General features: G+C 30.6%; 1 protein-coding gene across 2 annotated transcripts in view; it reads right to left on the reverse strand.

Annotated features, from left to right (window-relative positions):
• LOC115883869 (proton-coupled amino acid transporter 2) overlaps positions 1-16,630 on the reverse strand; it is a 72,779-nt gene extending 56,149 nt beyond the window's left edge. The window contains exon 1 of one of the 2 annotated variants that reach the window (XM_030902292.1): positions 16,508-16,630. The gene's annotated coding sequence lies outside the window, so the exon portion shown is untranslated. Of the gene's footprint in view, positions 1-7,892; positions 8,090-16,507 lie in introns of those variants that run through there. The other variant, XM_030902284.1, reaches the window with a different exon arrangement.
• Positions 16,631-24,792: the final 8,162 nt, after the last annotated feature.

Here is a 24,792-nt window from a genome sequence, read left to right on the forward strand (position 1 = left end):
ATAATCTGCGAGGGATGTTCAGTATTAGATAAAATTCTAGAGATATTTAAAATATCATACATAGAAGTAGAAAAGTTTTCATTATAATAAATCTAAGTAATTCAACTAGTAGAGTTCTTGATTTCGTAAAGACATAGACTAAAGGCAATGAGATGCACTCCAGCACAAATCTAGAATTGAACCACCAAATAAAGGATTTTTAAAAGTTCAGACACCAAGTTCAAGTAAAACTGGTAATACTTTAATCTTACTATCAATGTAGGTATGGAATGAAAAGGCTAACAACAACATAACATATTTTAGCTACCAACAGAGAGGCCGATCGCGTGTATGTATATATGTGTATGTTCAACGCTTATCAATATAGAATATCTGAAGCAGACCAAGGAACTCAAGATGTATACATAACTTAACACAGCTTACGATAAAACTTGATATCAAGTCCTTAAACAAATGTAAATAGATGCTATTCAGTATCTCGAACTTTCCATTATTGTCGCGGAATATTAATTCACAAATACAATAACTCAATTATATAACAAACATATCGCATATTTTAATTATTGTCAGGTCATAATCCCCCGTATTGTCTCAGGAATTTACTTAATACTTTATAGTCATATATACATAAAAACTAATGCAGGCTTTATATGGAAGATTTAAACCAAAAAACTGGTTAAAACTAACCAGGCAAAATTTAAAGCGTAATTTTTATTTTTCATTTATTGTTTTTGATTGCACCATCTTATTAATATTTTGATGATCTAGTTTTAAAGAGTTGTGCGGTAACATAATTATAAATTTTATTTTTGGAGAGTACTTTAACAGTGACAGAATAACCAGTTTTGTTTATATGATTTTGAGTCGATTTCTTCAAATTCAAGATTTTTTTCCATTGTTACCTGTGCTATTAATGATATTTTCTGACTATTGATTTCTGCACTATATTGGTATTCAATTTGATATTGATATTCGATCACTAGCTAGTGATTTTATTTGATATTGAGATTACATATAGACATAGATGATTATTTCTAAGATTTGCAATTTGAATATAATTTATTAATCTTTAAATTTAATTACATCCAGGAAGTTAAACACGGAAAAATTTAAACATTTAAATAATAACAACTTTTAGAATACATTTGTCAATAAAATTAAACTAATCTGAATCCCCATGTCAATTTTATTTATCGTTGATGCTAAATGTCCTATTTCAATGATATTTTGGAAACTTTCCTAAAAATACAATATGTCTCGGATTGTCTGTATAAGAGGAAAAAGTTTTTTATTATTGACATTAAGTGAAAAATTAATTCTTCATAAAAATGCTTACTTGTTAGAAATTGGTTTATACTTTTCCAAATTTCCATACCGTTTTAGAGAAAATTATAAAAAACATGAAAAGATGGTTGATTCTTTTCTAAAGCTTCATTCCGAACCTCGCAATTAGTGGAATAAATTAGTGATTTCAATTACACTTTATACTTTTTAGTTTACGATCATTCACAATGTCTAAACAAACACAATTAAAATTAATAGAATATCCTAGTAACAGCTTGCCTTAGTCAGTTGTACCATAGAGAAAGCTTAATATTTAGCTTATAAAACAATCAACTCTTGATTTCTAACCACCTTTTCTCTTGACGGAAGATAATCAAAGGCCAAAATGCCATTTCTCGCAAATTTTGAAGTATAATTAGTGGAAAAGTTAAAAGTTTGCTAACTTTTTCTACTAATTGAAAATGTCTACCGCTAATTTTGACATTCCGAATGCTTACATTGAAATTAAAGGAACAAACTTCTACGCTAATTCAAACCACTAAGTGTACGGCCACACAGAAAGCGTTTTTTGCGTTTTTAGCGTAAAGCGTCTTTTGCGTCTAAAACAAAATAACAGGATTATATAGGAGTGGCCCCACTAAAAGCGTCTAGCGTTCGGCGTGTCTCGCAAAAAACGCAAATGAAAACAAATCAATTTGTTTTCTGTAGCATCTTTAGCGTTTTCTATGAGACCCCCTCATAGGCGGACGTAATATTGAATAATACAATAACAAATAAATTAAATAGTAAACATTTTTTTCGAGTATTATCTAAAAATATTTTTATAGAGAACATATACTGTTTAGGAAGATTCTATTAAATTCAAAAATTTGAAGGAAATGTTTGACAAAGTGTTTGAAATGCTGAAAAAGTAATAAATTAAAGGAATATTTTTTACGCGTAAAAAATTGTTTTTTATGCGTAAAATGTTTTTTTACGCGTAACAAATAGTTCTTTACGCGTAACAAATATTTTTTACGGGTAACAAATAGTTTTATACGTGTAAAAATAGTTTTCTAGGTGCAAAAAAAAGATTTTTATATATAAAAAATATTTTTTTTTGTAAAAATATTTTTTTACCGGTAGCGAGTAGTGTTTTAAAGTAAAGTGAGTAAAAAATAGTTTTTTTACGTTTAACAAATAGTTTTTTACACGCAAAAAAGGTTTTTTTTTATCAGAAATAAAAGTTTTTGACGCGTAAAATATAGTTTTTTACGTGTAACAAATAGTTTTACATGTAAAAAATAGTTTTTTGCGCAAAAATGGTTTTCTACCAGTAACAAATAGTTTTATATGCGTAAAAAATATTTTTTACTGGCAGGAAATAGTTTCTTACGTATAACAATTTTATTTGCGTATAACAAATAGTTTTATACACTTAAAGAATAGTTCTTTTCGTGTAACAAATAGTTTTATACACGTAAAATAAAAAAAATATTAAAAATTGTTTTTTACGTGTAATAAAATTAATTTTTTAATAAAATTAATAGTTTTTTACGTATAACAAATAGTTTTTACACGTAATAATTTGATTTACTTTTACAAAATTTGTATTAAAATATCAATATTTTTGATAAGCACGTGGACTACTCACAAATACACGTCGCGTCACTACGTATTTCTAAGCCGTTACCATTTTTCGTTAGCACTACCTCGTGTGTTGTGGCTCTGAAATTTTACTCCCAGGGCGCATAAAGAAGTGTCACTTCAAAAAAGTTTGATAAATCATGTCTTAAAATTGCGTCAGCAACTAGTAATATTTACTAGCGTATTACAAAATTATAATTATTTATTATATAATATTATTATATTATAATTAAACACACAAGTAACCACAAAACTACGATATAAAATATCTATGCATTACAAATCCTAAAAGAAATGGCAAATAATTATTTGTACACACGCCACTGGCACGAATACGAATCTGCGCTCTGGCCCGTTCAACATTCGATACCAGTGCGAGTATATCTTGTTTCTTTGTCCCCTCAACGCTAACCGCGCCGATCTCGGCTATCTTTTTCTCACAGGATTGACTGTTGGACGGGCCGGGGATCGACGCGCTTGCGATGTTATTGACATCTTGATAGAAACTGCAGACCTTCCGTGTCTTTTGCGTGTTTTTAATGGACACAAATCGCAAAAAAGGCTTCAAACAGTAAAATCGCAAAAAACGCTTGAGACGCAAAAAACGCAAAACGCTAAAAACGTCGTCCCGCCATCCTGCTGTTCAAAACATGACAGTTGGTTTTCATATACAAAAACCCATTGTTTTGTTTTAACCGCAGGATTACGGGACGTCGCGCGTCGTTGCAGCCACCCTAATTTATTCAACTAATTGCGAGGTTCTGAATGAAACTTTAGTCCTAGAAATTAAAACGCGTTTCTATGGTAATATAATTTCATTTTCATTCTTTGATAGATTGTTATTGATAGAATTATAATTAACGTCATATTTTTTGCTGTTTTAAAATGTTAAAGCAGAAAATTTATTTAGTACAATGCTACGGAAAGGGTGATAATAGCAAACAATATGACCATAATCAAAATTAATAATGAGTAAATAATAATATTGAGTTTTTATTCACATCTATCAAAAGTTGATATTTAGTCTAAAATATTAAATAAACCAATAACTTGCATGGTGTTAACCAGTTTCCTAGACATTCATTATTATAGCAATCTGAACTATATTTTATATAAAGTAAACTTTAGTAACATTGACAATATAATCGGTTTTGTTTACTTCATGTCAAGTGGTCCTTCAAAAAGAAGAATTTTCTTTAATTGATATGTTTGCATCAATTGTATCAATGTATCTTCTTAAGATTTTATTTGTTATTTACATTACATTGAACTAGTTTCAAAACTCGTAATATGGAATATACTTAATATCTAAATTTTGTTAATTTAGATATTAAGTGATGATGGACAACTTTACAATCCAAAACATTTAAGTACGCCACTTTGTGTATATCTAGTACAATAATTTAAGTATAAATGATAACTGTTCCATATTTGAAATATATTTTAGAATTATTTTGAAATCACTTTACAGATTTTAATTTATATAAATATAAAACAGTAGTAATTTATTTGTTTTTATCTATCTGAATTCATTAATTTGTAGTAGTCAACTCATATATAATTTGCACCTCAGCCCAAATATAAAATCTACCTAAGATTTGTAAAGTAAAATTTGACTATTTAATAAAATTGTCACAACTAAAAATGTTTAATCACTACTTACTTGGACAAATAACATCTTTTAAAAATCATGTCAAAGTCTAGGCTAAAGGCTATATTATGTTTAAAAATATATCTTTATTAATTTCCGTATGTTATTGTTAATATATTTTTTAAATATGTTATAGCTACCCTATCTCGGTTAATTTTGATCTGATCAAAAAAAGTATAGAGATCATTTCTATGTAATATTTGACGCTCCACAATTTGTATTAGAACTTTTTTCCTAGTTCCCGCCGGTTCTCCGAAATTTCGAAAAAATAATTTTATTAATTTATTTCACCCCTTCTCGGGGGTGAATTTAAAAAAAAATCCACAGTTCATTTTTAGATCTCTCAAAATAACTCATATCAAAAATTCAAGTTTTTACGAAAACTTCGTATTCGAAGGCCCATTTTCTTGAATTTCTTGGCGTATCATTCTTGGATTATTAAACAGACTTAGTTACACACAACAGATTAAAGAAAACAAAAATTTACATTAAAGAAAACACAACTAAAATTATTTTAAAATCCTCCTGAACTACCTGATTTTCAATACTAGGCAAAAAAAATCAATATGAATAATTTCTGCTTCATGTTTTTTATTACTTTAGTCCATTACAGCAATCTTAAAAATTGACATTTTCAACTTATTTAAGATTATTTACGAGACAGTAAAGACTATGTACTAGGATTTGCACTTATTGGATTTACTTTGTATTATTTTATTTTATCTCTGCAATTAAAATATATGAGTTTTTGAAAACTTATTTTTTTATCTATTCTGCTTATAATCGACAAGTAATATACATATGAGGAGCAAAAATTCAAAAGGAATATTATCCAAAATTTCAATTTTTAGCTTTTAGATGGCAACACATACCTAAATAGTATTGTAATTTAATCCAGGATATTTTAACATAGGTTTAGAAGGGAATAAAGATCCATTTGAATGATTTACAGAACTGGATTAAATTACAATACTATTTAAGTATGTGTTGCCATCTAAAAGCTAAAAATTGAAATTTTGGATAATATTCCTTTTGAATTTTTGCTCCTCATATACAGAGATATACGTTCTATTTTAAAGAAAACGGTATAATTTACGATTAAGAAATTTCTAATAAAGGACATACCAATTATGCTATAGTGCACACCGAACATTGCATTGTTTTGATTTCAGAACGTAAATTGGTATTTATAATTAGTTTTTTTTAAGATATGTTGTAAAATATATTTTTTTATTTATTAACTTACTAGCTGACCCGGTTAACTTTGTACCGCCGAACAGTTAAATAAAGAGAAGTGACAGTTTTCTCTCAATGTTGTGGTACGAATGACTGATATATCGAATGATCTCGAATGATTAAGAGCAATGAATTTAACAGTGGTCATTTACTTATATTTTTCTTTTGCACTTTAATTCAAATATTTTCTATGCCGGGTGCGTCTCAATAGTGGCTCACCCCCTATAACTTTTTTATTTTTTCAGATAACAAAACGAAATTTGGTATCTTAGTATATAACAAAAATTATTAGGATTGATTGACGTATTCCATTGTTTTTGGCCACTTCCTATTTATTAATTCCTATTGTATTAATTTGCCTTGATCCAAGTCTTATTGCAACCTTCAAAAAAATTTAATATCATTAACTTGCGAAAGTTTTAAAAGTACTCATTAATTCCTCATCAAAAAATATGAAAATAAGTTCCAATAAATATAGGTATGGAAATGCATATTTCATTTGTATTTTAATTTCAATAATTGTGATTAATAAAATTGCGTTTTTCTCATCAAGGAGGCCGAATTCGACAAAATATCAAGAGACTAGCGTGTACCAGTGACTTCGATTCTCACATTTTTGTCAGCATGAGAAAAAATAATATGGCGATATTATTATATAACTTGATAATATTTGAGGGGTTTCATCTCGTTGGAATTTGACTTTCGAAAAATCCGTTTGCCAAAAATGAGCTTTTTACGTCAAGCAGTTTAAGCAGAAACGTGGTTAAGAAATTACCCAACTTTTTGAAACACCCTGTATGATTTTTAAAAAATTTCAAAATACGTAAAAAAACAAATAAATTATGCTTGTCCAAACGTTTTCCCGAAAGACTAACCTTTTTTTAAATAACAAATATTGTAATATATGAGGGGCTTTTTCACCCTCTTTTAATTTGAGATTCGAGAAACCCCTCCTTATCGAACCTCTACACCCCACAGTCAATCCGTTTACCAAAAATCAGCTTTAAACGTCAAGCAATTTAAGCAAAATTGTGATTACTCAATGGTCATATTTTATGACACACCCTGTATAAATTTATAAAAAATCTTAAAATATGTAAAACAACAAAATAAAATATACGTGTTTAAGAGTTTTTCCGAAAAACTCACCGGTTTTTAAATAAAAAATATTTTAATATTTGAGAGATAGTCTACACCCTAAAGTCAATCTGTTTTCCAAAAATCAGCTTTTTACGTCAAGCGCTTTTAGCAGGATCGTGATTAATCAATGACCAGATTTTTCGAAACACCCTGTATACATTTTTAAAAAATCTTAAAATATGTAAAAAAACAAAATAAAATATACGTGTTTAAGCGTTTTTTCGGAAACTTGACCGTTTTTTAAATAAAAAATATTGTAATATTTGAGGGGTGGTTTCAGCCTCTTGGAACTGGAATTTCGAAAAATCCCTTCTTATCGAACCTCTACACCCTAGAATCAACTTGTACGCCAAAATTGAGCTTCTTACGTTGAGTGGTTTGAGCAGGATCGTGATTAGTCAGTATGTCAGTCACTTAAGGATTTTATATATTAGTATAGATAAATTTTAATAGATATTAAATAGCTTACACAATTTTGATATCAAAAGAAAAATGTCAGTGGCACACATATTTTTTTGAAAAATATTTCTGTGATAACCCATAGCATTTAAATATGTAGCAATTAGAGTAACTTTTACCCTAAAAATTTCATCTGAATCACTAAAAGTACTTGGAAGAAAATTATAAGATTAAGACTTTGACACCCTGTAGCCTCGAAACAAATTAGAATCGAACCTATGTCGATATGAAAAATAAATCTTATTTTTACTTGAGGAATCTTCCCACGAGAGATGGCACATGTTTTATGAAACACCTTGTATACTTATTTATAATAAACATGTTTCTAAAATTTTTCTATGCTAAATGGCTTTCATTTTGGACATATATGTTTTTACACGTTTATTTGTTAATATTAATAATGTTTGTACTGCTCTGATAATGTCAAAAATTTAGTGACAAAATATAGAAAATGAAAAAATAAATAATGATTTAATATATCTATTGAAAAACTTACGGAACTCATTGATGTGGGCAAACCAGCAAATCCAATTATAAACTAATCGATGTAACGGTAAAATATTCTGTCAAACAACAAAATGTCCCTTGAAAGAAATCTACGATACACAGGTCAGAACGAAATCGAACGTTAAAGTACTATCAATAAATTAACAGACCGACTACACACCGATTCCAGATGAACAGTTCAATGGTTTTTGCATAAAAAATTTAAGGTCACCGGTGAACATTGAAAAATTGCTGCTAGATAGGAAAGGTATGGCAAAATACCTTGAAATATGTACAGGTAGAGACAACACTATCGCTAGAATTTAACTGTAAAAATATGGCACAGAACTAAAAAAAATACACTGTTTTATGGTGTCTATTTGACTAGATTATAATTTTAAAATAACGTTACAGGTATATTGCTGGAAAAATCAATAATAAATGGGTTTAAAAGTAATGGCAGGTGGGTATTTAAATATATTATAACAGTTGTTAAAACAAGAGATAAGTATAGGGTGGACAAATTTCAATGCAGAATATTATGGTAACTATCCCAGTTACCATCACATTAAGGGAATATCTCAGTTCAGTTAACTATAAAATCTGAATTATTAGTATAAGGCTTACAAGAAAATTAAATATGATACTAGGGGATGTTTTTATTTAAAATTTAAATAAAAACTTTAATAACTTGACCGATATTTTCGTTTATTTTCAAGAAAAACTACAATTGTACTAAATATCGTCACCTCTCTACCTATATATCGTCACCAACTTGTCCCAATTTTCGTCATATCTTTATATGTGTCATTTCACACAAAACATTGTTTTTTACAAAAGTTTATTTAGGAATTGCGACACATTGCAAAAAATAAATCATAAACAATTAAATAATTAAAAAAATAAGCATACAAAATAAAATTTTAATTAAGAATATCTCCGATATTAGCTCAAAAATAATAGTGTAATAATAATTACTGAATGCAAAGTATTAAACATTTTTATAAAAAAAAACAAACAAAAAAAACAGTAACATCATATTAGTAAATAAATGCTTTTTAATTAGTAAATAAACTTTTAACTTGAGAAATTAGTTTTACTTTGGCATATCAGTTTAAGATATAATATTAGGTATCAGGTATATCAATAAGATATAATATCATAATCAGGTATATCATAAACACCTCTTTTATTTTTTTTAGTTTTTGTAACAATATCCCTTTTAATATAGTCCAAAATATCTTCCGAACTGTAATATTTCGCATTTTTAATATCACAGGTATTTTACAGGAAGCCTATATTAATATGGCTTATATGTTTAATGGCTTAAATTCCGTCGTAGACATCCAGTTCTCGTCATCCATTTTTAATTGATAATTTAAGGTAGAATTAATGATAAAAGTAGGTGACCAAAATTGGGCACATCAAATAGCGCATCTTCATACTGCCATTTATAGAAAAAAATTATTAAATTACAGAAAAATTAATTTTATACTGAATAAAATATCTCTGCCTATAATGACCTTAATCTTCGTCAATGGTGACGATAATACGGTACGTTCCATTGCGACGTGTCCCGATAACCGTCACCCATTTTTTTATTAATATTATAGAAAAAACATATTTTTTTATATGAATACATATAATAAAAAACCTTTTACACTGGTAATTAATTATATTTGAACCTTAGTATACTAAATTACATTATTGTGAAAGAAAATCAGGAAGACTGTTACTCTGCTTAGCTTATAGGAAATGTGTGGATTCTCGTCAACGTCTAACTACCAACTAAAATAGTCGTTATTCCACGTAAATGAAGTGCGCCATTTAAAAAAAGATGTATCGCAACGTTTCCAGATATATAAAACAACTATATAAAATTATTTATTATGGAATGTTTTCTCTGAGTTTCTTGATTTTTTAAAAAATATGGGAATATGACGAGAATTAGGACAGTGATGGTAATTGGGCATTTACCATATATTAGATTAGATATTTTGCAGTAGATATTGGCCTATTCCACTTTGGCCTTTGTTTATGATGACAAAATAGGCATAATATGAATACGTTTCTTAATCCCTATGGTTAAGAGATTAACAAACGAATCCATGGGCATCTGTAGCTTCTAGAATAAAGTACTTGAAAAATTTGTTTAGGTGCAAACTTAAAATATGCACGAAGATGTATTTCAGGAAAATATTTTAACTTCTATAAAGTGGCCCAAAAGAGCGTGAGTGGGTTGGGGTGATTTTATTTAAATAGAACACCCTGTATATTGTTGCAATTTTGACTTCCTTTCAGATCACTTTATATAATCCTAAGATATGAGTAAATATATTTTAATAATTTTAGAGATATTAATAAATAAATAGAAAATACGTATTTTACAACCTTCCTTAAAAAAATTATTACAAATACAAGAACTGTCCTGAAATCAAAACTATATTAGGTATTTACTTTGATAGTCTATGCTTACTTTGCTATAAATATCGTAATCTTAAATCATAGAGGGTATTCAAAATTCTACGCCAAAGTTTCTAAAATATAATTTTTTTTTTTGTTTTATTAGTATTATTTAGTAGGGCTTTTTCAACGGTAAAATACGAGAGAAAAATAATTGGGTGGCTTTGATGAAAATTTGCTGTAGAAAATGCCATATGAAATATAAAACCACAAATATCTGCAAAACCGTAAAAATTTTTAAAAAACTCTAAATACAAAAAATTTTCATTTTTTAATTCTCCATCCACTGAAAAAATAATATACAGGCTGTTCCATTAAAAAAACAAAGAAAAATTATTTTATATTTTAGAAAGTTTGGCTTACAATTTTGAAGACCCTGTATGATTTAAGATTACTATATTTATAGCAAAGTAAGTACATACCAAGTAAATACCTAATATAGTTTTGATTTCAGGACAGTTCTTGTATTTTTAATATTTTTTTAAGAAATGCCGAAAAATATATATTTTTTGTTTATTCATTAATATCTCTGAAACTATCCAAATATATTTACTCATATCATAGGATTATATAAAGTGATTTGAAAGGAAGCCAAAAATGCAATAATATACAGGGTGCTCCATTTAAAAAAATACCTCGATCCATTCACACTTTTTTGCGCCACCCTATGGAAGTTAAAATATTTTCCTGAAATACATCCAAGTACATACTTTAGGCATGCCTTTAAATAAAATATCCAAGTTTTTTATTCTAGGAGCTACAGATTCAGATGCCTGACTCACTATTGCCGCATCCTGTATACTCAAATTTCTTCAATTAATTAATAAATATGTAATAGTTTGAAAAAGAAAATTAAATTTAGTTTTGAAAAATTAACTTCGCTGTAAATGCAAAGTAACAATTAATTACTCCCCATTTTATCGAGCTGACAATTTTGCGATATTACTTTCAATTCAATGTAAATTTAACTTCTTCAAATAGTTTCTCAAAATTATACCAGAAGGTATGTCATTTTTATAGTTTTTATTGGCATGTAATATTCTTATAAAGATGCTCATATTCCATTTTATTTAGCAACAATATTCTGTAGACTTTTCTCCTCCTGAGTATGTAAATGTCAAGGTTGTTCTTCATATTTCAATTAATCATTTTCCAATCCAACCAAATGCATCGCTGATAATTTATTTACAGTTCTAATATCGAGGGAATATTAAGTATCTAATATCTATATCTAGAAAAATATTGATATCATCAATAAAGAAAAGAAGTACTTTATTATACAGGGTAAGTCTTAAATAAGTGCAAATACTTTCAAGCATATTTTCTCTTTACTGTTTTTCAAAAAAGTCCAAAATAACCGAGTTATTTTACTATAAAAATTTCAAAAAAATGATTTTCTGCTTAAATTTTGAGAACCACAGGATCTTTCCTGAGTTTTCTTTTTTATAAATTTAATCTACTTCCGATGTTAGGGTATTATCAAGAAATTATGTTTTTAACTAAAAACTAAAAAAAAATCGAATAGGATATTTGCTAGGATACAAGCAAGCTAGCAAACTCCTAAATAATGGGGATCCTGTACCAACTATATGGAAAGAAGACCGGATAACACCAATTCACAAAAAAGGAATTCGTGACAAATACTCAAACTATAAATGTGTATCCGTAACCAGCACAATGAGCAGAGTATACGGAAAACTGCTTAGAAACATCGTAGAAACTGAATATGGTCCACAGGAAATTGAAGAGCAAGCAGGTTTTAGAGCTGGTCGATCGTGCATAGATCATATATTTAGTCTAATCCAACTTAATGTAAAGAAGGTGGCAAGTAATACAGAGGCTCATTTGCTTTTTGTTGACATTTCAAAAGCATATGATACAGATACAGTGCCAATTCAAAAACTGTGGCACGTGCTGGAGAACTCTGCAGTTAACAATACATCGATTGTTTCTTTAATTCTCACTAAAACGGTATGGAAATATGTAAAATTACAAACCGGATTAACCATTTTAGAACAAGCAAAAATTTTTATAAAGAATTAATTTTTCTCAAAAAGTTTTTGCTCTTGTGAAGGCAATTCGGGGACATACTGTATAATATTTTGTAATCAGTGTCATCAATGACATCAAGAGAAATAATTTCATTTTGAATTCTACTACTAATGCCATAATAATTACTTTATTATATAAGTTTTATGTCAATACAATATTCAATTCTTTGGGCTCGATGTGTCATAATTGGTGTATTTTATAGTTTGGCCAAACCACAAATGGAGTAAAGTAATAAAATAAATGATACCGTATATTACTAGGAACTTTATTAATTATTCATTTCATGATCAATGACGATATACTTTTTTATTGATTTAAGTTCATATTTAACTTTATACAGGATTGAAAAAAAAATTGAATTATGATTTTTCAGATTAGCAATGCTACGTTATGAAACTGTAGACGTTTTGATGATTGTGTTCACTTTGATATATTTGTAATTAAGAAGAAGTTCTTTTAATTACGTTCATAACAATTAGAAACACTAAACCAAATTTTAAAATTAAAATGTATTAATTTTTTATTAATCAATAGATTAAAAATATTATGTCGTATTTTAATTTTATAATCCCTCCAATGAATCGGGGAAATTTTCATTCAACAAACATTATACTTAGTACAAAAATTTTTCAGCACAGCTTTACTTATCCTGTAGAAAATACAATTCCTAATTCCTATACCAAAAACTATTATACTGTATAAAATACATGAGGTTTATTAGCAAAAGTGCTTAGATTTTGGAGGTTAAAAAATTCTAATACAAATGTAATTTTAAATATAAATGTATTGTATATTATCATACAATATACAATGCACTTTTGATCATACAATTCTCTGATTATATTGTCCTTTCATAAATACGCATAATAATCATTATTATAATAAGCTGGTAACTTAATACTTTTAAAGTGCATTTTAAATGTATTTTAAGAACTCTCTATTAATATTTTATTCTGACCTATTTTTAAATTTAAGTTTTCAAATAAGCAACCTGTGTTTCCCAATGGATATTGTTTCACTTTCAAAATAAAACAAAAATATTATGATATACCTACTTCTTCATTATGATATACCTTTCTCTTTTTTTTAGATACCTTAACTTTTATATTTATTAATCCTTAATATAATTTAATAGTACATTATTTACAAACCAATAATGATTTTAGTATTAAACACATATTTATAATAAAATCGATTAAACTTTCAAGATTAATTTTAAAATTAGTGGTTTGAATTAGCGTAAAAGTTTGTTCCGCTAATTTCAATGTAAGCATTGAGAACGTCAAAATTAGTGGTAGTAATTTGCAATGAGTAGAAAAAGTTTACAAACTTTTATTTTTTTCCAATAATTATATTTCTGGTACATATAATAATTTAATACCTAATAGTTCGATCCTAGAGATTAAAAAAAATAACGATGGATGCAAACTAATTTAATTTAAATTATTTTTTTTTTGTTCAAAAAAATTGCAGCCAGAATTAAAAAACAAGACACATTTAATGCGTAACGCTATTCGTACACGGCTTAAGCTAAAAATTACCATTCTTTAACTATTTTTTTCTGTATTTTTCATGTAATTTAACAAATTTTACAGAATTTTCTTCTGACCACCTACTTGCCGATATTTTAAAAGTACCACTTCAACGTCAAAATTTAAACAATAATCAACTGAGACTTGAATCAACTTACTTGATCAATTGACATGACTTGTCGACCTCAGCTGGTCATATTGCATTCATGCGAATTGAATTCAAGTGACTTGATCAATTCACTTGAGTCGTGTAAACGCGCCTTATAGGTATACAGGGTGATTCACGGCCGTGGCACGTTAGACGTTTATGGAGAACCGGTGAGAAGAATGTTTTAAAAATTTGGATTTCTGCATAAAGACACCTGCTCCGTCTGTCTAAATTACTTTCAGCATTACAATGTTGCTGCTTCATACTAAAATATATATATTTTTTGAAATTACTTCCATATCTCAAAATTTTTCTATTATACTAACCTCTGTTATACTAAACCTCTGTAATAGTTTTCGAGGTAAAAAATAAAACATCTGTAAAATTAGCAAAAACATGACCTTGAATAAGCATTGGTTAAATCATAAATTCGGCATATTGAAAACTAAAATTTGGTTTATAGGTTAAGGAAAGTCGAGATATTCGATCAGTCTAAATTAACTCATTGGATATCAAACAGGGAGATCAGAAAAAATAATTATTTCCGTTTGTTACAAAATTGTTCAAATTATTCTTATTTTAGATTCAAGTTTATGTATATTATTTAAAAAATCGAAACTCAAATAAAATTTCTTTACAACGATATGTCATGTTCCTATACCTAAACCTTCTGGTTTCTTCAGTAAAGCCATTTAAAAGATAACAATTAATCTGGTTTGATTGAGGTATTGGAACATGATAATATAATATATCGTTGAAAAGCAATTTTATTAGTCTTTTGATTTTTCAATAATACAGAGTGTCATTGAAATGGTGTAAAAAATCGGGGGGTGATAGTACTCCTAAAAATAGTAAAAAAAGTTCCTATAAGTATAGGGCGGAAAATGCATATTAAGGGAGTTAGGGGTTAGGGGCAATGAAAGAGTGAATTTAAAAAACGGTTGTTTTGAAATTGTAGGCTTAAAAAACGAGATAAAATTTCGAAAAAAATGCTTTGCCATAAATTTTGACCCTAAATGAAATGGTGATACTGAAAAATTATTTGGAAAAGCGGAAAGGGTAGTTTTTGCAAGGGTAGGGGGTTGTTTTGTAAATAACTTTTTTGAGGTTATTTTTTTTGCAACGTGGGTTCATTTTTTGAAAACTACATATTTTTTCCTACTTGTCGTGGAAATCTAGTGGATTATTTCGTTTTTTAAAGCAATAAGATATTTTAAAAATCATAAAATTTTGATTGTTCAATTAATTATTTGATAACTACTTGGTTACTTTTGAACCGCCATAACTTTCATAAGTTTATGTTGATACCAACCCATCAGAGCAAACTCTTTGCATTCAATTTTCTCGAAAACCATCGCTCTGGGCGATGTGCAACAAGAGTACCTTTTTTGTAGAAAAAAGTATGTAGTTTTCAAAAAATGAACCCACGTTGCTAAAAAAGTAACCTCTAAGAAGTTATTCACGAAACAACCCCCTACCCTTGCAATAACTACCCTTTCCGCTTTTCCAAATAATTTTTCAGTATCACCATTTGATCTAGGGTCAAAAATTAATGCAAAGCATTTTTTTCGAAATTTTATCTCGTTTTTTAAGCCTACAAATTCAAAACAACCGTTTTTTAAATTCACCCTTTCAGTGCCCCTAACTCCCTTAATATGCATTTTCTGCCCTATACTTGTAGGAACATTTTTTACTATTTTTAGGAGTACTATCACCCCCTGATTTTTTTACACCATTTCAATGATACCCTGACTTAAAGTTGAATTTAAAATAACAAAAATTTGAGCAATTTTATAACAAACGGAAATAAATAATAATTTGCTCTGTCTCTGTAATATCCAATCGGCTTATTTAGGCATATCGAATATATCAACTTTCGTTAACTTACAACCCAAATTTCAACTTTAAAAATGTTTAATACATTATTTTACCAATGCTTATTCACGATGTTTTTGTCAATTTTACACATACTTTATTTTTTATCTCAAAAACTAGTAGAGGTAGGTATAGGTTAGTATAATAGAGAAATTATGAGATATGAAAGAAGTTTCCAAAAATGTAATAATATACTGGGTGTTCCATTTAAAATAAGAAAGATGCTACTTCTGTTCAAATGAACACTGCAATGTTGAAAATATTTTAGAAAGATGGAGCAGGTGCCTTTATGTAAAATCCAAATTTTCAAAAAAAATTCTATCACCGGTTCTCCATAAACGTCTAACGTGCCATCGCCGTGAATCACTCTATAGACATTATTTGTAAAGAATTATTTTAATCCGTTTAGTTTTTGTGAATTAATAGATAATAACAAAAAGACACATTTTAAACTAAAAAATATTTAAAAAATTAAGAATAAAAAATATATTTTCCCATTGCCGGCTTTTCGCATTAAGCACATGTCACTTATTTACAAACAAATCAAAGACCTACCTTTGCGCTCTCTCTACTGTGTATCGAATATTAGTGTCGCTCAGCTACTCCGTTCAGTACCGCTCGCGCTTAACTGAACCCGTTCTCACCTTCACTAAGTCACTTTGTTTGTGCGACCATTTCTTATTTTAATGAATGATCGTGGCAGCATCCCTACTACCTACTCCTATCTTAATTCCGTATTGTTTCAAAATTTAACGTGCGTGTGTGATATAGTCAGGATATCAATGTTGTATCGGGCGTTGATAAAGTACCTATACCGCGGAAACGAAAAAATACCAAAAGTAAAAATAAAATTGCTGCCTGAAACAGCCTCTCCAGCTCCAAACCGGTGTAGAAAGTAGAATGTTTAGGAGAGGGCTTATATTAGATTAGATTCCTAGAGGTGACTCTCGGACTGATCCACTGCGACCTTCTCAGATCTATTGTGGTACTCTTCTGATCCTTCGATTATATTCTCCAGTCCTATCCTTTTCACAAAGTTAAGCATCTTGGAGACTGAACCCTCCATGTAGCTCACTGGCAATGGCTTATCATTGCCTATTACCGAGAACCGCACATTTGCCAGCCTGTCGCACCGACATAAAATGTTCTTTCGTTTCTTCTTCAGATTGGCAGAACATAACCTACACATAGCTTCGTCTGTCAGTCCCATCAGCTTTAGATGCCTATTCAGCTTACAATGTTCTGTTAGTAGACCCACTACAACTTTGACTGTCTTTCTTCCTTGCTTATCAGGTCTAACGTGAATTTTGGCTAAGGTTCTACAATGAACTTTTTTGCCTGAGTGAGTTTCTCCACCATTCTAGAGATTTGTTGAACACCCATCGGTTCTGGGCCTATGAATGGCATTGATGAGCCTTGCTTGGCCCTTTCATATGCCTTTTCTTTACCCTTGTGACCCTCGTGCCTTGGTACGCAGGCCAACGTAACAATGTTACGTCCGCCTAAAGTATTCAGAGCACGCATACAGTCCCACACTAATCTAGAATTGACCTCCGCGGAGCCGAGTGCCTTTAGCGCTGCTTGGTTCTCTGTGAAGATGGCCACAGAACGATTTGTTCTTTGTTGCCTTATTAATTTGCCGCCTCCACAGATGCCAGCTCTCCATCTTCGACATCAGCCGTACCAAAGTTTATGGCACGAATGGTTGTCCTCTCGGCGCACTCAGTGATGAGGTGTTGTTTCGCCGTTGTTTCTTAGCTTCAATCTACTGAGGTGTTCGTTAAGGAGACAGTGTCTTATTAAAAACCCCGTGACAATCCGAAGATTGTTCTTACTTAAATGAAAGAAAATCCTTGATTTTTCTCGGTCGTAAGTTTTGAGGAACTTTTTCGATAGTCTTAGACCGGTTGGAGGATTGCCATTCCAGGTCACAGATGGAGTCCTCCAGGTTCTTCAGTTCCGCTTTAAGTTGATTTCCGCAGCTGATTTCCGAAGCAGAACGGTTCTGATTCAGTTAGTGGAGTGTTCGCTCCTTTTCTAGCTAGATGGTTTGCTTTTTCATTGGTACAGACCGGTACAGTTTCGTATATTTCTCAGCCATTATAGTATTTTTCGAACTTTATGCACCTTCTCCCATCCACTTCATCTTGAAGAACACTAGACTGCAAAACCTAAAATATTTCCGAGCCCTGGCGTCATTCCTCTTGATTCGTATGTAGAATGACGTCCTAAATCCAAATATAGCTCCCGTTTCCTTCTATCATCATTTTCGGTGGAGTCTCTATATTTATTTATAATTTTTTTATGAATTTAATTTGAAGAGGTAAACAGAATTATTTTAGATGTAAACAATAATAATATCTCTCTATTTATTTGGCGCTTGCTCTCTCGTCCCATAAACCAGGAGTACCTGGCCAACATGCTTGCATTCCACTTTCCTGAAAATCTCTTCTCCAGCTTAGCGATCTCTTGATGAAACCGTTCCTCGTACTCATTCGAAACTGTTCCTAAATTTTCAGGGAAGAGGTCCAGGTGTATGTGAAGGAAATGCACAACATAATCATTACTTTATGGAAAAAGTCTACCGCTTTACCAGAAAGGTTACGTTTTCAGAACACTAATATATCTCTGGTATCCTATAAATAACAAGGTAGATGACAAAATAATCCTTTTCATCGTACCAAATAATAATCCTTTTCATCGTATCGAAAGTCAGTAAAGATAGGTAGGGGGTCTTCTTCAAAAATGAGGGGTAAAGAGAAAAACGGAGGTCATATTTGAATTCAGGAGGTAACTTTACGTCGGAATAGACAAGGATGGTGTCAGGGCCGATTTTTGGTCCCAAAACAGGAAATGTAGTATTTGGTGCCTCGCATTATGTATCCGAAGTAACTAACCTTTCTGGTCTTGAAGGTATTTAAGAGTTTCCGACCTGTATTAAGCAATCTAAGAACTTCTTCTTTGCTGGTGTGTTCGGTCCAGGAAATCTTAATGAATCTTTGGTAGCACCACATTTTACAGATGAGCAAAAAATTGCAGCGATTGGCTCTCATAGAAAACTGCGATTGCAATTTCTTCTATTTGCGAGTTTCAATATAGGCAACTTATATAGCTGCGATTTGCGACTTTGTTGCGATTTGCGATTTTGACGAATTTTAAATTTTTAGGAGAATTAGGAGTTGAGATTTACGATATTATTGACATTCGCAATTTTATGGTCTTTTGAAGTATTTTATAGTAAACTGCTATTGAATTTTCGGTCTGATATTATTGATTTATAGAGAAGGTATTATTTGCTAGTAGGGCCACGATCATAATATACAGGGTGTTTTTCAAGAGTGGTTCACCTCTATAACTTTTTTCTTTTTCTAATAAAAAAAAAAACGAGATTTGTTATGTTAGTATATGACATAAATTAGGATTGATTGACGTATTCAATTGTTTTGGCCACTTTTCGTTTCACCGAAAATGTATACTCTTGATTTTTAAATGGTACCCTCGGTATTTTTTTACTTTATTCGATAAAGAATGGCACTCTGAATAGAATAGCATATCATATTGCAACTTTTGACATTTTCCCTTAAAAAAATCGTATTTTAAATTTCAATCTAGAATGTCATGGCTGTGTTAAAAACACTATTTTTTAATCAAGATGCCTTCGAAAAATAGATTTGATCGTCTATATATTATATGATATGTCCTTCTATTCAGAGTATTTTATTCAATCCAATAAAGTAATAAAAATACCGGGGGTGTCATTAAAAAATCAAAAGTTGTATTTATTTATGGTGAAACAGGATTGAATACAAATCAATTGAATACGTCAATCAATCCTGATTCATGTCATATAGTAACGTACCAAATCTGTTTTTTATCTGAAAAAAATAAAAAAGTTATAGAGGTGAGCCATCTTAAAAAAAATTTCTTTTAGATTTTTTAAGAAGTGTAAAAAGAATTAAATAATTGAGAATCATAAAAGAATAGGTATGTGTAGTTGCAAAAGTTTTAATACCTATAATGTGTTGCAGATGTTAAAAAAAACTTAAAAACGAAACAACTGATTATTATTAACTCGAACTGTTAAACTGTAGATACATACACAGACAATTATATACCTAGTAGAATATTTAAATATTAAGATCGCAATTGCAGTTTACATTCGCTGCGATTTAAAAATCGCAATCGCAGTTTCAATTGCGATTGGAGAATCCCAGTTTTGCTCATCTCTACTACATTTCAAAAGCTTCTATTTTATTGATATTATCGCATAACTAATAGCGTAATGTTCAAAATCGAGTTTGCATTGACAGGTTTCTGTTAGTGAGAGTGGACTTTTTATTGCTTTACGTGCAATTTCAATCTTTGCCTTCAACTCTTCGTCACTACTCAGTCAGCTTCTTAAATATCTGAAATGTGGCACTAGTTCAATATTGTATCCGCCGATTGTTATTGGCGGAATTGGATTTTACCCACAAAGATTCATTTTGTTTTCTTATATATTTATATTACAACATCATATGCAACTAGTGTTATATATGTTGGAAGCAGATGCCGAATTTCGGCCAATGTCCGAAATAATTAGACATATGGCGATTTGTCCATACTAAACTTGCAAGGGTGTTAATCTTTTTTTGGTATAATATAACAACAAAAGATTAACACCCTCCGCATAGAAGTTGAAACCAGTGCAATCAAAACTCTTCCGCGTAACTTTGTGGATATAGGTAGTAGGTATATTTAATTATAATCGTCATATGTCTAATTTTCGGCATCTGCCTCCAACATATACAGTGTCTAGCAGCGTTTGCAAGTTTTCCTTGTTTTCTGCAAAAATGGCGGTGTCTTCTACATCACGGATATATAGAAAGAAAAAGTCTGTCAAAGGGACTACTTAGTCAGGGAAGATTTCAACAGTTGGGTCCAGAAAATACAGAAAATACTATTTACCTGTGAATTAAATTGATATGACTGTCACTGTTATGTATCCTTTCGTTGAACAGCCTATGATGTGGTTATTTGGTCATTTCACTGCAACTTTCTCAGATTAATTGTGGTCCTCTTATCTCTTTATTACTTTTACCGCTCTTTTCAAAAAGTTTAATAACTTCCTGAGACTGAATCTTCCATATTATTAACCAATAGCTTATTATTGCTTAGTACAAAGGACTGCATTTTTACCAGGGTACTGACATTGAATGTGTTATGCACATGGATTCGTCTTTTAATTCTGTCAACTTCAAATGTTCATTGAGCTTTGAATGCCCATGCAGTAGTAGACTCACTACAATTTTAGTAAATTTCCTAAGGTTGCTTATCGTAATTACCGTAAATTTTGGGGAGTGTTTTACTCTACTCCGCTTGCTTTGCAAAGTTTCTAATTGATTTGTACTCTTTATTTGGAAAGTAAATGTTTATGGCAGTTTTACTGTTTCAAGAATATCAAAAAACTCTCCAGAATTGTCCTTACCAAGAACTTCAAGGATATATAGACCTTAGATTTTTTGGCCGGAAATGTGAGCACCCATATGGATTATATTGAACTTTGGCAAAACTGCCAAACTATTTTAGAAAAAAAAAAATAGAAAGTAAAACGTTCCGAATCTTGACATATTCAAAACTAATTTAACAATTGAAACAAATGGTTAACAAATAACAATAACATACTGTATCTCAGCTGCAGCGAATTATGAGATGTAAAACAGATTTCATTCCATTCTAATTTTTTTTTGACTTTCTTGGGATTTAGGTTCGGGAAAAACGTTTTCATTTGGTTTTTCATTATCTTTATTTGGTTTTTAAAAGAAAACAAACGTTTCGGCTAATATGATAGCCTTCATTAGTGTTGGGTCTGTAACAAAGTACAATTTTAATTTACTTGTCACAAAAATCTATGTCAATTTTTTTTTTAGAGAAAAAAAAATACATTTATAGAAATCACGAACACATAGTTAAAATTGAAAAGTCAAGCAGTGTATATGCAAAAAAAAATTAAAAAATCAGTGCTACAATGTTTATGTTGTAAAAACAATAAATCTTTACAAATAATATTTTTTTTTATTCTTTATTCTATTAATACTTATACCATATACTACTTACTATCACTTACTAGTAACTAGTATTATTTGGATAATCACATTCGTACGGATATGGGCAGTTCTATGCCCACTGTGACGTCGTTTTCATTGGATCACACAGTATATCTATTACATAAAATTATTTATATGTCAATCACGTGCTATTTTAAATAGTACTTTGCATAAATAGGAACATTATTTAGTTCTTACCTTTATATTGCTATGTAAATAAGTTTGAAATTTTAATACTGATTACAATTATTCTGCGAAATCAAAACCATTTATGCAAAATACGATTTACTTCGAATTTGAAATTTATATTGTTATGCAAAAAACAATGGAGCTCCCTGTTTGAGGGGAAATTTTATGATTTTTTTTATCAAAAAACGTAAAAGCGAATAATTTTTAAACTTAACAAAAACACCTACCTAAAATACCGCATGATCATACAAAAATGAAATGGCGTCTGAGGTAACACGAACATTGTCGTTTTAATACGAAAAATAATATTGTTTGAATGCCATCGACCGTGACTTTTTATATGTAAAATTGTATTGTACGAATAGCAAAGATCGGTATTTCCAAGCCAACACGACGCTGTTTATTTGTAAGCATCCCTTTTTCGATCTTTACAGCTTCTTTAGTAGCCAGCTAGTCATCTTCGCTTGAATTTGAGTAGCTGCGTTTCATCTTCCACGTCTGTTTTCGAACACATAAGGGGACAAGCACAGAATAGTGAAAATGACGGTGCTGCCAAAGGATTTCCAAGAGGTTGCTCTGACCACCGACCAGCAAACGTCTCTAGAAGCTATACCGGACGAAGTAGAGGCTATCTACAAAAGGGGGGGGCATGATCCTCATAGATTGTATACCTACCTCAAGAATCGGCGAATTGGTTGGTGGAAATCGCACCTAAGCTTAAAAATTGACAAGGGCCGGAACTGGTTGCAGTGAAGGGAAAAAACATCCCTAAAGGGTCGGCTATCACGGTCTTTCTGCCGAGGATCAAGGGGAAAGACACCACCTACCTGCTGAACCTTATCGAGGGTCAGAACTTAAATGTAAGGACATCGAGTTGGCGAGTCATTAACTCGAGGGAGGAGGGTCATGGTCAGGTCCTAACAATAGGAATTGACCTCAAATCTAAAGAGGCAATAGAGAAAGAGGGACATATAATATGACGATGATACAGGACAACACCCGTATCAGGTCTAAGGAGAGACTAAGTTAAAGAGGTGGAGAAAATTGGAGACAGATCCTCCAGCCTACACCTCACGGGTACCCAGCCGGAGGCAAGCTCCTCGACTGTGAAGGGCACGGAGGGCCAAACTCCAACCGTGGAAGGGTGTGTACCCTCGGAGGAAGAACATCTGTTTTCAGAGGAGGATGGGAAATACCCTGTCCCCTCTAGAACAGGGGTATGATGTGTGTATGTGTGTGTAATATGTAGACTGTGCATGTAATGACTCAAGGAAGGGGGGCACAATAGATCTTTAAGGTCGCAGTGATTTACCCCCCGTCTCACTCATTCTACATTCTACAAGCACAGAATAAGATATACCTCCTCTGGCACAAGACTTGATAGTGTTCATAAACAGAGCTTCAATAAAGCTCAGAATCCGATTTGTTACTACTTGACTGGCTGACTAGTGAATAGTCTGAAGTTTGATATTTTGCAATGTTATATACGTACAAGGTGAACCAAACTGGACACTTTTAAAGGGAAACACCATTTTCCATAGATTTGGTTTGGTTTGGTTTGGTTTTTAAATGCGTATTTTTAACAAATCGCTGTAACTTTTTAGCTAAAAAAAATTGGCTGGAAATTTTGTATTTTTATAAAAACATTTCCAAAACTCCTCTTTTACGTAGAATTTAATGGTTAAAGTATAATTTTTTTAAATTAATAATATAGGAGTTAGCAATAAAAAATTTGATTTTTTATATGGGACAATTTGTATATTTTTAATTCATTGAAAAGTACATAAAATTGCTTTAATTAATTTTGCAGGGTTTCTCTTCGAAATATAAAGTTTTTAAAGCCCACTTTAAATAAGTAGGCTTTGAACGGCGCCTGCTGTAATCTGTAATGCAGAAAAATGCTAGCTGTGAGCAGCAATTAAAGCGAAAATAATATTTGCAATGAGAGATACATAATTTTATAACAATTTAAACTATATTTAACAACAACAACAACAATACATTTAAACTAAATATGTCTAATAACAATAATAATAAAACCAAAACATAAGATTTTGCTACAGGAGGTGTTCGAAATGTCGACCATCTTCTGTTATGCAGAGACAGGATCATTTCTGAACATTTATCGCGTAATTCATTAACTCAGTGAGGGTGAAAGATACCCTCGCATAACCACTAAGTACTTCTAATTCCTGTCGAGATTACACGGGCAATTTAAAAACAAGAACCTTTAGTCTTCCGCAAAGATAAAAATCCGTAGGTACTAAGTCCGGCGGCCTCGACGGCCAACGACTGGGACTATTATTGGTTAGCTATTCAATTATTCTCGAAATTGGCTGCAAAAAATTTGTGATAACTTCAGCGCTGTGAGGCAGTGCCTCATCATGCTGGAAAAATATGTTTTCGAGTTCCATTAGGAGCAGATCATCAATAAGAGGTCCAAAGCCTACTAGCACAGAATATACAGGGTGAGTCTTAAATAAGTGCAAATATTTTTACAGGTAGTATATTTCCACCCCAGAAACACGATTATAAGTTTTTTTTTGCGAAAAAAAAAATTCGAAT

The sequence above is a fragment of the Sitophilus oryzae genome, unplaced genomic scaffold (genome assembly GCF_002938485.1).
Source record: "Sitophilus oryzae breed Bouriz unplaced genomic scaffold, Soryzae_2.0 scaffold_111_pilon_pilon, whole genome shotgun sequence".
NCBI classification, from domain to species: Eukaryota; Metazoa; Arthropoda; class Insecta; order Coleoptera; family Curculionidae; genus Sitophilus; species Sitophilus oryzae.